Genomic DNA, 13,621 nt, shown 5'->3' with positions numbered 1-13,621 from the left:
CTTTTTGACTCGGCTTCTGCCGTTGCTTTCATTCACATCGCTCCTTTCCTAATAGCTTTTTTATCCTTCGTATAGATTTGCGCAGAGATACTGACAAACACGGGGATATTGACTCCGCTACAACTCGCCTTCCACACAATAGCGAGCACGCGAACGGCAGGTCAGTTACCTGCTTTTCAGTTCATATTTTTTTGATCAATCTTTAAAGCAATCTTAGCTTTCTGACCTAGGTAATATGTAACCACTGAGAGATATAGTCTAATGTTAGCGTATTATTCTTTTGTCTTTATTTTATTTTTTTTGTTTGTTTTTGATGAAATCCCATAATCTGTCCAATACTGCAATGGAAATGACTCGACCACGCATGACCACTTTGTGATGTTCAATGGTAACGACCCTTCATTTTGTGATACACTTACATGACATCCATTGATTGATGCTCTTCCTTTTTGCTGGGATTGTACTGTTGTTGTATTATGCACTTATAAGTAGATTTGACCAAAAGGCAATTGTTTATCAAATGTCAATAGGCCCTGACGAAGGGTTCATTACCCGAAATGCATGGGCCCTTTATGTGACATTATTTCAGCTTCAGAAGTTACAAGCACCTAATGAAGGTGCCAAGCTTATGAAGAAAATAAGCCACAAATGAAAATATATGCAAACTCTTGAAAATACATTGAGCAAAGTGAATTATTTCTACATATTTAACCTAACCACTGTTCAGTGGTCAACGGGTGTGCAGCCCACACCGCTGGCCTCACGGCCAAGGTCTTCTTTTTTCACATTACTTCAACATAGCCATTAAGAGGAACCTTGCCATCCAAGCCAAACTAACTCTTCACTGACCGCCATCCCCCCTCCCTTCCCCAGGCACGTGCCCTCTTCCGTTCCTTTTCTACATGCTCCAATCCTGAGGTCTCAAGGCTTCTTCCAATAGCCACCCGTCAGGCTCCTCGGGAGACTCCTCCCCTCCAGCCCTCCTCAAAAACATCCTCTCCTCCACCTGTGCAGGCCCAACTGCCAGTTCTAGAATCAACCACTCTCTAACAGCCGGGATCTTCCCATCAGTTTACAAAACCTCTCATGTCTCTCATGTCAAACCGCTACTAAAAAGCCGTTGCTCGACCCCCATCCTCCTGTCCAATTACCGACCCATCTCCAACAATCACTTCATAGCCAAACTACTAGATCACATGGCATACAGCCAGATCAGCCTCTTTGTCGAATCCCACAGGCTACTTGACGCTGCCCAGTCCGGCTTCATACCCATCCATGGAACTGAATCCTCCCTGGTCTCTATCTGGGATTACCTGAAAAGAACAGCAGTCTCTGAGGGCTGTGCTGCTCTCATCCTCCTTGACCTCTCTCCAGCCTTCTACAAGATCAACCTCTCCAGCCTCACAAACAGACTCTATGACCTAGGCATCAGGGACTACGCCCTCAGATGGATCTCCTTATCCTCTCCGACTGGTCCCAAATCCTCTTTATTCATCCCTCTTCTTCTGCCCCTCACCCATTCCCTCACAGAGTCCCTCAGGGAGCCTCCCTCTCCCCCCTCAACCTCTACTTCTCACCGCCTCCCTCGCTCATTCGCTCCCACAATGCTTACCTGCTACAACTATGCTGATGACACTTAGATCATCCTCAAGATTCCCAATTCCCTCTCTTCACTCCACCCAGATCTGGCATCCAGCCTCTCGGACATTGACATCTGGACGACGAACAACCACCTGCTGCTCCTCAACCCTAGAAAAACTGAAATCCTAATCTGCGGCAAAACAGATCTCCTCCCACAACCTATCCCTTGGCTGCCTTCTTTAAAACCCATGCCCTCTGCATCCCCTTCAGGCAAAAACCTATGATGTACATTTAGCTTGGACCTGACCCTCACCCGCCACATCAACGCAGTCTCCAGATCGTGCACCTTCCTCCTCCGCATCCTCAAGCAGATATTTCCTTATCTCTTCTACCACCACAGAGTTTCAGCAATCATGGACATCATCCTCTTGCGCCTATATTACTCTAACTCCCTCTAACTAGGCACGCACACATACCACCTCAGAAAGCTCTAGCAAATTCAAAACTCCACAGCAAGACTGCTCCTTGCACTCTCGCCTAGAGAACACATCTCCCCTGCACTCAGGACAATCCATTGGCTGCCCATCAGCCAAAGAGCTTCCTTCAAAGCCATGTTCATTACCCACCGTGCCATCCACAAGAAAGACCCCAAATTCCTCCAAAGCAAGCAAGCTCGCTACCTTTCCACCCAAATCCTCAGATTAGGTGCTGCACACCTCCTAGTAGTCCCCCCATGCAAGTTCTCCAGACTAGGAGGTGCCTGTTTCTCTGTCCTTGAACCCACCTTCAGGAACTTCCTCCCCCTCGCACGACACCTCGTGGAGGATCGCCTGGCCTTCAGAAAAGCCCTCAAAATCTGGCTTTTCCCCTCCCTGCTCTTGATCCCCCGCCTGCACCCTCTCCCTCACTCTCACACAAACATCAACCAGCAGTCACCCCCCTCCTGTCACTCTCTCAGCAATCACCCCTTCCATCTTTCATCCTCTGTGCTCTGCCACGCTAGAAGGATGGGCAATGCATCCCACTTAAAATGCACCTTAGGAACATTTCGGTCTGCTCTAGCGGTAGGACAATCAGGCACAACAGATCCCTCCCCCGTAGTCGACATTGTAAGTAACTCTAAAATACATCAGGGTGGGCCGTGCCGCCGACAGTAGACATGAAAGGCGGGACAAGTCCGCTCTAGAGGGAATTAGGGATGGCAATTCATCCCTCTAAAATCCTCTCAGAGGGTGAGTATTTTGTGTTCAATCGGGCACTTAGATCCACTGTGAAACATAGCAAAAGATTGAATCCAAGATGTAGACATTGTTGTTTGTACAGCTAACTCCCTTTCTCTTCCCGCACACTGCATCTTTGTTGCTTAACAGAAGGCACAGGCTCATTCCACACCACCTGCACAGACATAGATCACATACACTATTGTACAACACCTCTGCCATGAGAATGAAGCTACCTTTAATGACAGAAAATCAAATTGTAGTTTCCCACATAACTCTCTATCCCCTTAAACAGAGCTCACCTCTTTTAGTTCATGGTATACCTCAGCTGCGTCATGGGTGCCACTCAGACATGGATGACTAGCAGGGCATTGGCCACGCTCACATATATGTAATGGCTGAAACGCACGCATGCATAATAGCATGTACCGATTTTCCCACATTTTGGACTATGGTCACTCCAAGGGCATTCAACCAAGAGCACGTTGGGACCATAATTATAGTGAAAGGGGCTAAACAAATGTCAAAATTATTGAATAAATGAACGAATGAATACATTGCTGTCACAACATCCTGGGAGGGAGCGCTGTAACAATATATCTGATAAAAGGGCTCAAACACACAAGGACAATGAAAGCAGACTGATCGGACCGAATCACTAAAGGCGCCGACGCAGCTCTTAAAACATAAGCCATGTGGTGCCCAAGTAATGCCTGCAAGGAATGCTCTTGGAGCAATATGGCATCCCTGCGGTTTCATTCTTTGCACAGCATCAATCAAAAAAAGAACACCGCCGCAGCACTACAGGGACAATGGCTCCACCACTGCAAATACCTTCATGATATATCCATCAAAACTGGTGAAAGGAGTGACACACACAGCAGGCCACACACTATATGCAATCTTCTGCAACAAAAGCCTGGTCACAATGCACCACCAATGCAAATCTTCTGGAGCAACCACCTCATTATACCCTTCTTGATCCACCCACCAAAAAGGTTGCTTGATAGCCTCCCAAAAAATCCTCCAATTCTGAAAAGAAACTGGAAATCCATTAACATGAGACTGGAAGCCACAAAACCATCAGTCACTGTTCTAGACTCAGCCAGCACTGAAGAAAGTACTGTAACGAAGGCATGGTATCAAGAATAGACAGGCACAAGTGATCACATTTCAAGGGTGTTTATTAAACTGTATAGGTAGGGTGCAAAAACGCCTAATCTAAACCTAAATCTAAGATGGGAGCAAGCTACAACCATCAAATCAAAATAAGGCAGTCCTAGTGTCATCTTGTCAAATAAAAAAGGCCTATACTAAGAAAAACCTATTGCCAATCCTTACGCTAAATACAAAAGAGTGTGGGATAGGGCTCATAAGAAATAAAGAAGTGTTCACAAACAATGTCAGGATGCGGTATTCGTGGTCTCCCTTCCACACGTTTTGAGCACGGGAGCACAGCACAAACCCAAGCATTCCCAGCACGAGACAACAGTTCTGTTTTCAGCTATCAGGATCTTCGATGGCCAAGTCTTCTGCTCTATAAAAAGTCTCTTGCCTTCGAGAGCCTGATGCGTTCAAAATAACAACAAAGGTTCCTTTCTGCCTGCATGTTGGGTGATGCTTTTACCCCTTGGTCCCCCTCTTCCGGGCGCATACCCCTCAAACAGTTCCTATCAATATCAGGATCTTCGGAGGTTGTCTCTCTTGCTTCCAATGATCTGATAGTTCAAATAATCAAACAAAAAGTAATTTTCGTATTGCACTTGTGGTGATGATTCTTCACCCTTGGGTCCCGCTTTTCCGGGCACAGACCCCTCTGTGGTCTTCACAAATCTTAATGTATTTTCAAACATTTCAATGTGGACTCAAGTCAACACACTGTTCCTTTGGGACTTTAGACTTTGCCCCTTTTCATAGGCATCTCTCCTTCAGGTTCACGCTTGCCAATCTCAGAGTTCCTTTTACTTTCTTACAATGTGGGATTCACTTCCCTTATTCACGATCATCTGCCGGTCAAAGATTTTTGACTGTACAGAGGATTTTACTAGACCCCCGTTTGACCACTTTGACGCTCTTCTCACTTTTCCCAAGGCCTTCTGGTAATAGTAGTTTCAACAATCATGTAATCATCCAGAGTTTCTCAAGTGAGCACCCACGTGGTGCATGGCTCATCTGCAGCTGGCTTTCCCCTTTTTCTTTGTACATTCTGCAAACAGCCATTTGCTACTTTTGTTCAACAGAGTTAGTTTTCTTTATCGTTCTCCCCTCGACTCGCCGGCTGTGATGCACCACTTGGCTTTCTTCGTATCGGGAGTCAAGACCGGTACCACGGTAGCAGACGTCTCCCTCTGTCCTGTTCATCAGTGTAGGCACGGTCCGTGTGCCGTAGGCTTGTGCTGCAACATACTTGGGCTATTGTTTGCAGTCTTACAATTCATTCCATGGAATGGGGGTCTCACGGGCCTTTGTCGGAAAGGGCAAGGTCACTTCTCTCCTTGTCACCCTCTCAATTCGCACAGTCTCTCTCCTCCTCTTGAGCTGCCGTGCCTGGATAGAGGTCTATTTGTGCGGTCTGCCTTGCTCGTATGGTGCTCTCGTGCTCCACCTTTTATCCCTGTGGGGAAGGGAAAGGGCCGTCAGTTGTGTGTGAGTCATGTAAATTGCCTGACCCCTGCATTGGCACACATTTGGTAAATGGCTCTGGTGTTTGTCCTTCGTCTTTCATGATGTGTGAAAGTGTAAGAGTTGGAAAAGTGGGGGGAGAGAGTTTGAATATCCTACCGGGTAGGATGGGGAAAAGGTGTTATAAGAAGGTGGATACTGCATCTCACCTGTCGCTGTCCCACTTCCACTCCCCAAAGACCCCCCATCCAGGTGATCCTCCCTCACTAGTCCACCCCAGGAACTGGATCCATTAGCGATGGCCATGTCCTGGCCACCTGGATGACAGATCCCCGGGGACTAGTCAGGGGGACAGCGTCAGGTTTCTCACAGAACACACACAATCCAAAAAGGATTGTGAAAACATTGGATGACATTGCACCAGAAAACATTCACCCCTTCTCTAAAGAAAACAATGGCAAGATGGTTCACACCCCACCTCAGAGCACTCAACAAATTAACAGAAAACTGGAACAAGAATGGAGGAAAAACTACACCCAATGGAAAAAAAAAACACATACCAAAGACAGATACGACTATACAAAGCTGAAATACTCAAAGCAAAAAAGACATTCTACAGCAAACGAATCATAAACTCAAGCAACTCCCAGAAAGAGATGTTCAACATCATAAATGAGCTAAGTAACCCAGCAACATGCAACAACACACTAACCCCATCACAAACACTATGCAATGACCTTGCAGACCACTTCAAAAACAAAATCACAAATATCCAACAAATCATTGAGAGCAAGCTGAAAATCATCAGCCACCCCCTCAATCAGCTAACACTGGAAGCATTTACTAGAATAAACCACCTCCTACCAATCCCGACAAAAAAATGTAACCTGGTTGCAAAAGCAACAGACGGCTCTCCAGCAGACCCCCTGCCCACCAGACTTATGAAAAACTATCCTCACCCAGAAAATACCTGCAGAATATTTCCTCAAGCTTTTCAACCACTCACTAGCAACAGGAACCATGCCACGAGCCTTCAAATCGAGATACACCAGGCCGCTCTTAAAAGACCCACCAGGAAGTGTGGAAGACCTAACCAACTACCGACCAATCACACACCTCCCATGCCCGACAAAGCTACTGGAAAGCTACATCTATGAACAAATCCTGAAACATGTAGAAAACAATTGGATACTAGACTAGAGAGGAACGGTAATGGTATTACTATATGTATGGGACGATCTAAAAACCAACGCAGACGCCAATGTCAAATCAGCACTAATACTGTTGCCCTGTCAGCAGCTATCGATACATTCCACCAGGAAACACTCATAAAAAGACTTGAAGGTATTGGAATTGGCAGCACAGTATTGTGCTCATTCTGTTTGTTAAAATGATAGCTGCTGCTAAATTGGAGGGGCACACAGAGGTGCAGTTTGCCATTTGGACAGCAGAGGGCAACCTCAATCAGCTGAGTACAGAAACATTCCTAAGCATTTTATATATAAATATATATATTCTCTTTCTCCAGGAAGAAAAGGTTATCCTAATACAATTCCACCATTTCCCACCTGGTGCTTGAAAATGTTCTTGTTTTATAGTAAAGGACTGTAACCCTACAGCTTGTCTCTCTCTCCAGTCATGCTCGTTATATTTCATGTTCCTTGGACTTCCCAATGTCCTCTGTCCCTCTGGCAGGCTTACTTTATCTCGGTCTCGGTGAAGTGTCTGCCCATTCAGGTTTCCTTGGCTCTTGTAACCCTTGTGGCTTTCCCAGCATCGAATGTTAAAGTATCTCAGTTTCTCAGGGCTCTCCGAAGCCCTTCTGGTCTTCTACTCTACTCAGCTTGCTTCAACTCGACTTAGGGTTTATCAGGCTCCTGTTACCCACATGGCTTTCCCAGCCTTGAATGTCACTGTTTGCCTCTCTCAATGGCGTTACCTCCTTGAGAGTGTTTGCTTCCCTTCTGCTGCTCAGCTCAGCAGCTAATGCACTTCTCGTGCAGAGCTCGGGGATCCAGGCTCTCTGCTGCAGTTTGGTCTCAGAGTCAATTAACAAACCCCAGGCCCACCATGGTTTCCGCTTTGTCACGCCATCATGCGAGACGGTCACTTTACCATCTCTGTCTCTTGCTCGATCTTGGCTTCTTTGCATGTCAGGACATCATTCGTTCACTCTCCATGCTACGGCTGGCTCTGTGGTCTATGGTGGCGCTCCCCCTCCAGGACGTCTTCCTGTCAGAGACTCGCCATTGCGTAGGATTCTCTTTCTTCCATTCAAGGTTTCTCATGGTTTTATGTAGGTCATCACAAACAAAAGAGGTGTGTCATTCTTCTTTGACTGTGGCGTCCGGCGGGATCCAGCATTACCTGAAGCCAAAGAGATTGCAGAAATGTCACTATTCAGTAAATCCAAAACAGGGTTATCAACAGTATTTTTGATTCCCATGTAGGCGGATAATGCAGTACTCTAGACCGGGAGTTTCTTATTGGAATGGGAGTCTTTGTCCCCAAGAGGTGAGTGACTCCCAGTGAGGCCCCACTAGTCCAGACCCCTACGGTGGGTCTTGCTGAGTGGGCTCAACTCCCTAGCCTCAAAGGGGGTGGCTCCCCTTTGTGTAGAAGGGATGAATAGTAAAGATTTGTCACAGAATCGCATTTGGAAGAGCATGTCATCTCCCATTAAAAGCAGGGAGCAATGCTCCCTCCGTCCCATTAAAAGTATATAAGCCCTGCTAAAAAGAGACAGTTCTTCCTTCTTGTACAATCAAAATAGCTTTAACAATTAGACTCTGGTGTTCATGAATACATGGCCTACTCTTGTTTAGAAGCACTTACAATAGCATTCCCTTTTTGCCGTTTGAACTGGCAGTGGTAGGGCCGGTAGGGGTCTGGGCCAACAGAGGGAAGGTCCAGAAGTGGGCAAGGGTGACTCTAGTGTGCAAGAACATATTTGGGCCCTGCCACATATTCCTTTTTCAAATTAAGCACTGGCCCAAGCTATCCATACACGATGGGCCTCATTCTGAGGCTGGCGCAAAGGGATTACCAGCACCGGTAAGCACACCGGTGCTGGTAATCCCGTTGCGCCCTATTCCGAGGTCCCTTTGGGGGTCCCGCTAAGGCCACTTGGTTTTAGCAGGCGGCCTTAGCGGGAGCCGCAAAGGTTCCAGGGAGCAAATAACGGTACCGCACATTGGTGTACCGTTATTTGCACCTTCCCCATTCCCATTGAGCCCTATGGGGGCTCAAATGGGAATGGGGAATGGTATTTTCAATGGTGACTTACCGGTCCCGCAAAGGTCCGACTAGACCGGTAAGTCCCCATTGAATGAGGGCGGACTCGGTACAGTTATTCGAGGCAGCCATGGCGCTATTAGCGCCATGGCTACCTCCAATCTCAGAATGAGGCCCGATGTCTACCCCCAGCACCTCAAACTGTTTGTCCATGTGCCCCAATCTCCTCAAATATGTCTGTCTGTGTGCCATAGCTCTTGACTGTTTGTCAACGTGCTAAAACACCTCACTATAAGAGCACGTGTCCATTGTACTCAAGCTCCATGACCATGTGCTTCTGGCTCCACGGAGTAGCCCTTCCATGTAACCAAGCTCCAAACCGCAGGTGTGTCTCCAGGAGTCAGAAGTGCCTTAAAACGCTCTTTCCACATTAATGCGGTCCTCATACTAGACTTTCTATGTTCCCAGATTCCACACTGTCTGGTCCCGTGCTCAATGTCCTTCACATGCTCTGTCCATGTGACTCAAACTCCACACTCAGCTTGTCAATTTTCACCCAAACACCCACGCAAGTCTATCCCAGTAGCTACTCACTGACGTTCAATTAGGAGCCCCAAGCTAATCACTGACAATTCTACTTTCCCGTTCTCTCTCTCTCTCTCTCTCTCTCTCTCTCTCTCTCTCTCTCTCTCTCTCTCTCTCTCTCTCTCTCTCTCTCTCTCACTCTCTCTCTCTCTCTCTCTATCTCTTTCTCTCTCTCTCTCTCTCTCTCTGTCATTCTCTATCTCTTTCTCTCTTTCCCTCTCTGCCACTCTTTCTAGATTTCACTCTCTCTCTGTTTCTCTCCTCTACTGCAAAGTGAGTTTGTTGGGGAGAGTCACCACTGCACCCTACAATAAAGAAGGTTAAGTTGCCAGGCTACCACCACGAGATCGACTGCCAGCAGTTCAACCCCACCACATTCTGTAGCCACATTGACAAGGGTGATTTGGCTCCAAAACCCCCTTGGTGGCTGAGGATTGGAGCAAGCCACTGATCCCCCATCCTCCCACCCCCCATATTTGGGGCCCCCAATTTGACGATCCACGCAGTGTATCCCCAGTCTCCCTTAAGGCAAACACACACTGTTCGTGTAATATCAGGGGTGCACACAAGGTTCCCTCCTAAATATACACAGTTTTACACAGCACCAATGCATTGTTCACTGCAATTATGTCTATGTGTGACAGTCTCTCCTGAATGTGGTGACACAAATTGATTCATTGGGACATGCAGGCTGAGCCTATACAGTAGCAGCAACTCTGCATGTGTGAGTTTGCTCACTATTTCCCAAGCTGATGGTCAAATGGCTGAGTGGAATTCCAGAGTTCCAATGGACAATGTACCAAGGACTAGGATGAGCAGGAGGAAGAAAGACCTTCATTAATTCACACTTCGGACAAACATATTGTGTTGTTAGGTGTTCCTTTGCCAACCGCTCTGGCTTTGCAAGAAGGTGTTTTTGCTCCTCCTTTAGCTGGCAGCACTAATGCTGCTCTCGCAGACATTTGCAAAAGACGTCCTCAAGGAGGCCCAGGAAATCAGGTAGAAGTTGCATTTCATCCAGGCATTAAATAAAAGGATTGATATTCTTCATCAGCCAACCCCCTCGGAGGAAATATGCCAGGCCGGGCAGCCACCATGGCAATCATTGCTGCTAGTGGCAGCAAGGTTGTGGAAACAAATCTTCATTATTGCCTTTGGCTTCCATGTCAGCTGTAAACAAAGATAATCCCAGGTGCAAGGCATACCAAACATCTGATGTGCACCTGAGGCGTTACTGGTCAGGTGCTGCAACCAAACACTAACAAGCAACTTTGAAAAATGACTCACCATCTCAGAAGCAAGACCTCTGTCGCGCTATCTAGGTGAAGTGAAAAAACAGCCAGCGGCAGGATAAAATCATCAGACCCTCAGGCAAAAACGGCAGCAACTCCTCACGTCTTTACCAAGCTCAAGAGTACAGCGGCTGCTCATCTCAAGAGTCAACGGTTGCACGTTTACATCTAACTAGTGCATGATTTCTTCACCATGGAATATCAAAGGTACGGAGGAAAGGGGGCAAGACACAGGAGTACATAAATGTTACTCACCGTACAGACTAGAGTGCTCCAGTGCCACAGTCCCCCTTGATCCATACATCCATCCTTCATAATCTCAGAATTAGCTATCCACCCGGCATGGCCTAGGCAGATAGATAAGGCCTTGTAGGCAAAGCATGGAAATCCAGGACTGCGTCAGGTGCATGTGTGTTGAATTCACTAACAGTGCTGAGAGAGTATGTTGCTGTTCAAAAAGCCTCTGGTACCATCCAGTGGTATGAAAGTATGGATGAAAGGGGACTATGGATTAGGAGAACAGTTTTCACTATGTTGAGTGACATTTCTGCTCTTTGCTGTTCTCTTCTACTTTTGGGGGTGCAATCCGACCTCTCACTCGCCACCCTGTGTCATTAGTTATTACGTAGGATAATGCGATAGAGGAATACGTGTGTATGGGAGTGCTCACAGTGTCCATCCGTATCTGCCATGGCTTGATTCCCCCGTGCCTTTTTGAGCAAATGCGGAAACATTGTGGACTCATTAAATCAAATATCTGCAGGAATAGCTGCTTACTGCAGAATTGTTATTATTAGCTGGGCCTTGTGTAAGTCTAGCAGTAAAGTTGATGGATGGCGACTGGCAACTGTAACACTGGGAATCTGGAAAGTCAAAATATGAAATAGCCAAAAAAAACATCTTAGGCTAAGGGGACTCAGTGTGATTAGCCCACACGAGTTTGACCAAATATCGAATTTAAGAAGAGAACCTATTTAGGATGATTCACTTGTGTTGTTTTAAGGTTGATTGATTGTTTTATGTGATATGATCATTTTTATGATGAATTTTTTAGTAATGAACTATGTATGACTAATAAAATGTGTATTTATTGAGTATTAGAGTATTACTTAACTGTTAGATAGGATACCCATGTGTGTTTGGCACCTTTTAGGAATCAAACTTCTTTTTGTAGATAACAGACTGGCGACTGTAACCCATATTGGAAAACAAATGACATCATTCTCTTGCAGGTAACTTGGAAAGTAGCGCCCTTCAGGATAGAGGCATGTGAAAGTTATTTGGAAAGGGAGTAGAGGCCATTCGAGTGGGGTGCATCACTCCACACAGAGACAGACATACAATGCAGGGTCAAATAAATCACGCTCTCAAATGTACACACCTGGGGAATGGCATTGACATGTACTAATGTGTTTGGATGATCAGTTTGTACAGGGAAATGCTGTATCACTTCACACCATCTGAGGGAAGAAAAGGCTGTACTTGAACAAGTTCTCGTGGAAAAACAATGACTCATGGAAGAGTGACTCAAAAAAAACCTGCTTATGAACTGAGAAGGATCTCCTGTGGAGCTGCAGTAAGAAAGATTCGGATATGTGTGGAGGCACGTGAAAAAGGGGAAATTGAAGTATTGGCACTAAAGTGAGTCAGTGAATTATTCATGGTATCGAACTGTAGCCCCAGACATGGACTTGAGCATCTATATAGACCTGGTTAATGCAATTATGCCACACATGGATTTGGGGTTAGGTCACCAGTCCCATAGAAGGGCTCTTCCACCATCAAACCCCAAATGGTTGAGGAAGACCTTATTTCTTAAAAACCCTGTTAATATTAGCAAGATCAAGAACAAGACCATCACTCCAGTGCAGCCACGTATGAACTGTGAGGGAAAAGCTGTAAACAAATAATCCAGAATATGGACCATAGGACATAGCCAGCAGAATGGCTAGCATCACAGCAACCCTACACCCAAAGGTTATGTTGGCCACTTGTGTGGAATAGATTACCAAGGTCAACAAGATTCTGGACATTTCATAGTCTGATGAAGAGCAAAGCTAACTGGATGTTGGGCCATTGGAAAGTACCATGAATCTAACAGAAAAGGATGCCATCGAACAATAATTGACACCCATAAAAATACCAGCAGCACCTAATAGCCCAGTCATTTAACTGTTTAAGGATTCGCATGAATGGTAGATTCCAATCATAGCTAATCAAATTGGATGCATCTGTGAGGGTACAGGTATCCCCAAATGCTAGAAAGAAGGACCTAAACTATCAATGCACAAAAAAGGTGATGCAAGCGTCTCTTCCTCATTTACAACTCTCACATTGTGGAATGTGGATAGAAAAATCTGTCACAAGGTCAGGAGAGGCACTATAATCCCCCTCCCATCACAGGCTCACTTCAAGAAGGTCTATTCATCCATCGTTCAAGCATTTCTACTCGTTAGAGCAGTAGGGATATACACAAAATGCAAGCGTGAATGACTACTGTATGACTGCTTCCTAGATATGAGAATGGATTTTGACGCAGTCAATGACCAAAATTGTGTTAAGAATTCTGGAACCTAAGTCCACTAGAATGGCTGCAGCAAATTAATAAAAATCTTTACAATAAACCAACTGGAAAAGTAAATTATGAGACAAAGCGCACACTGGTGTCAGACTTCAATATCGCAGGAGGTGTCAAGCAAGGATGTACCCTTGCCCCACTCTTATTCCTGTTATACCAACGTCATATAAAATGGATAGCAACATCAGGAAATACATTCCCTGCAAAGATTGCTGTAAGGACATTACTTCCATCCTATATTCCGCCATTACAGTCATCTTAGACAATACCACGATTGCTGTAGTAAGCAGATTTAGGGCCATCAAGGAATATCGCCTGATCAGTAATCTAGGTGAAGCCAAACTAAAACAAAATATTTTACAGATTGGCAGGAGTGCAGGACAGGCAACGTTTGGAATAAAGATGGGGAAATGTTTAAGCTTGTGGCAAGTAATTCATATCTAGGCATCATTTTTTCAGAGAATTCATCCTGGGTGCCACGTAGAAAAGCACTAAAAAACGAAGACACC

This window comes from Ambystoma mexicanum, chromosome 1q (genome assembly GCF_040938575.1).
Source record: "Ambystoma mexicanum isolate Mex_15411 chromosome 1q, UKY_AmexF1_1, whole genome shotgun sequence".
Lineage (NCBI taxonomy): Eukaryota > Metazoa > Chordata > Amphibia > Caudata > Ambystomatidae > Ambystoma > Ambystoma mexicanum.
The sequence above is the reverse complement of the archived record's forward strand: the minus strand, read 5'-3'. Positions refer to the sequence as shown.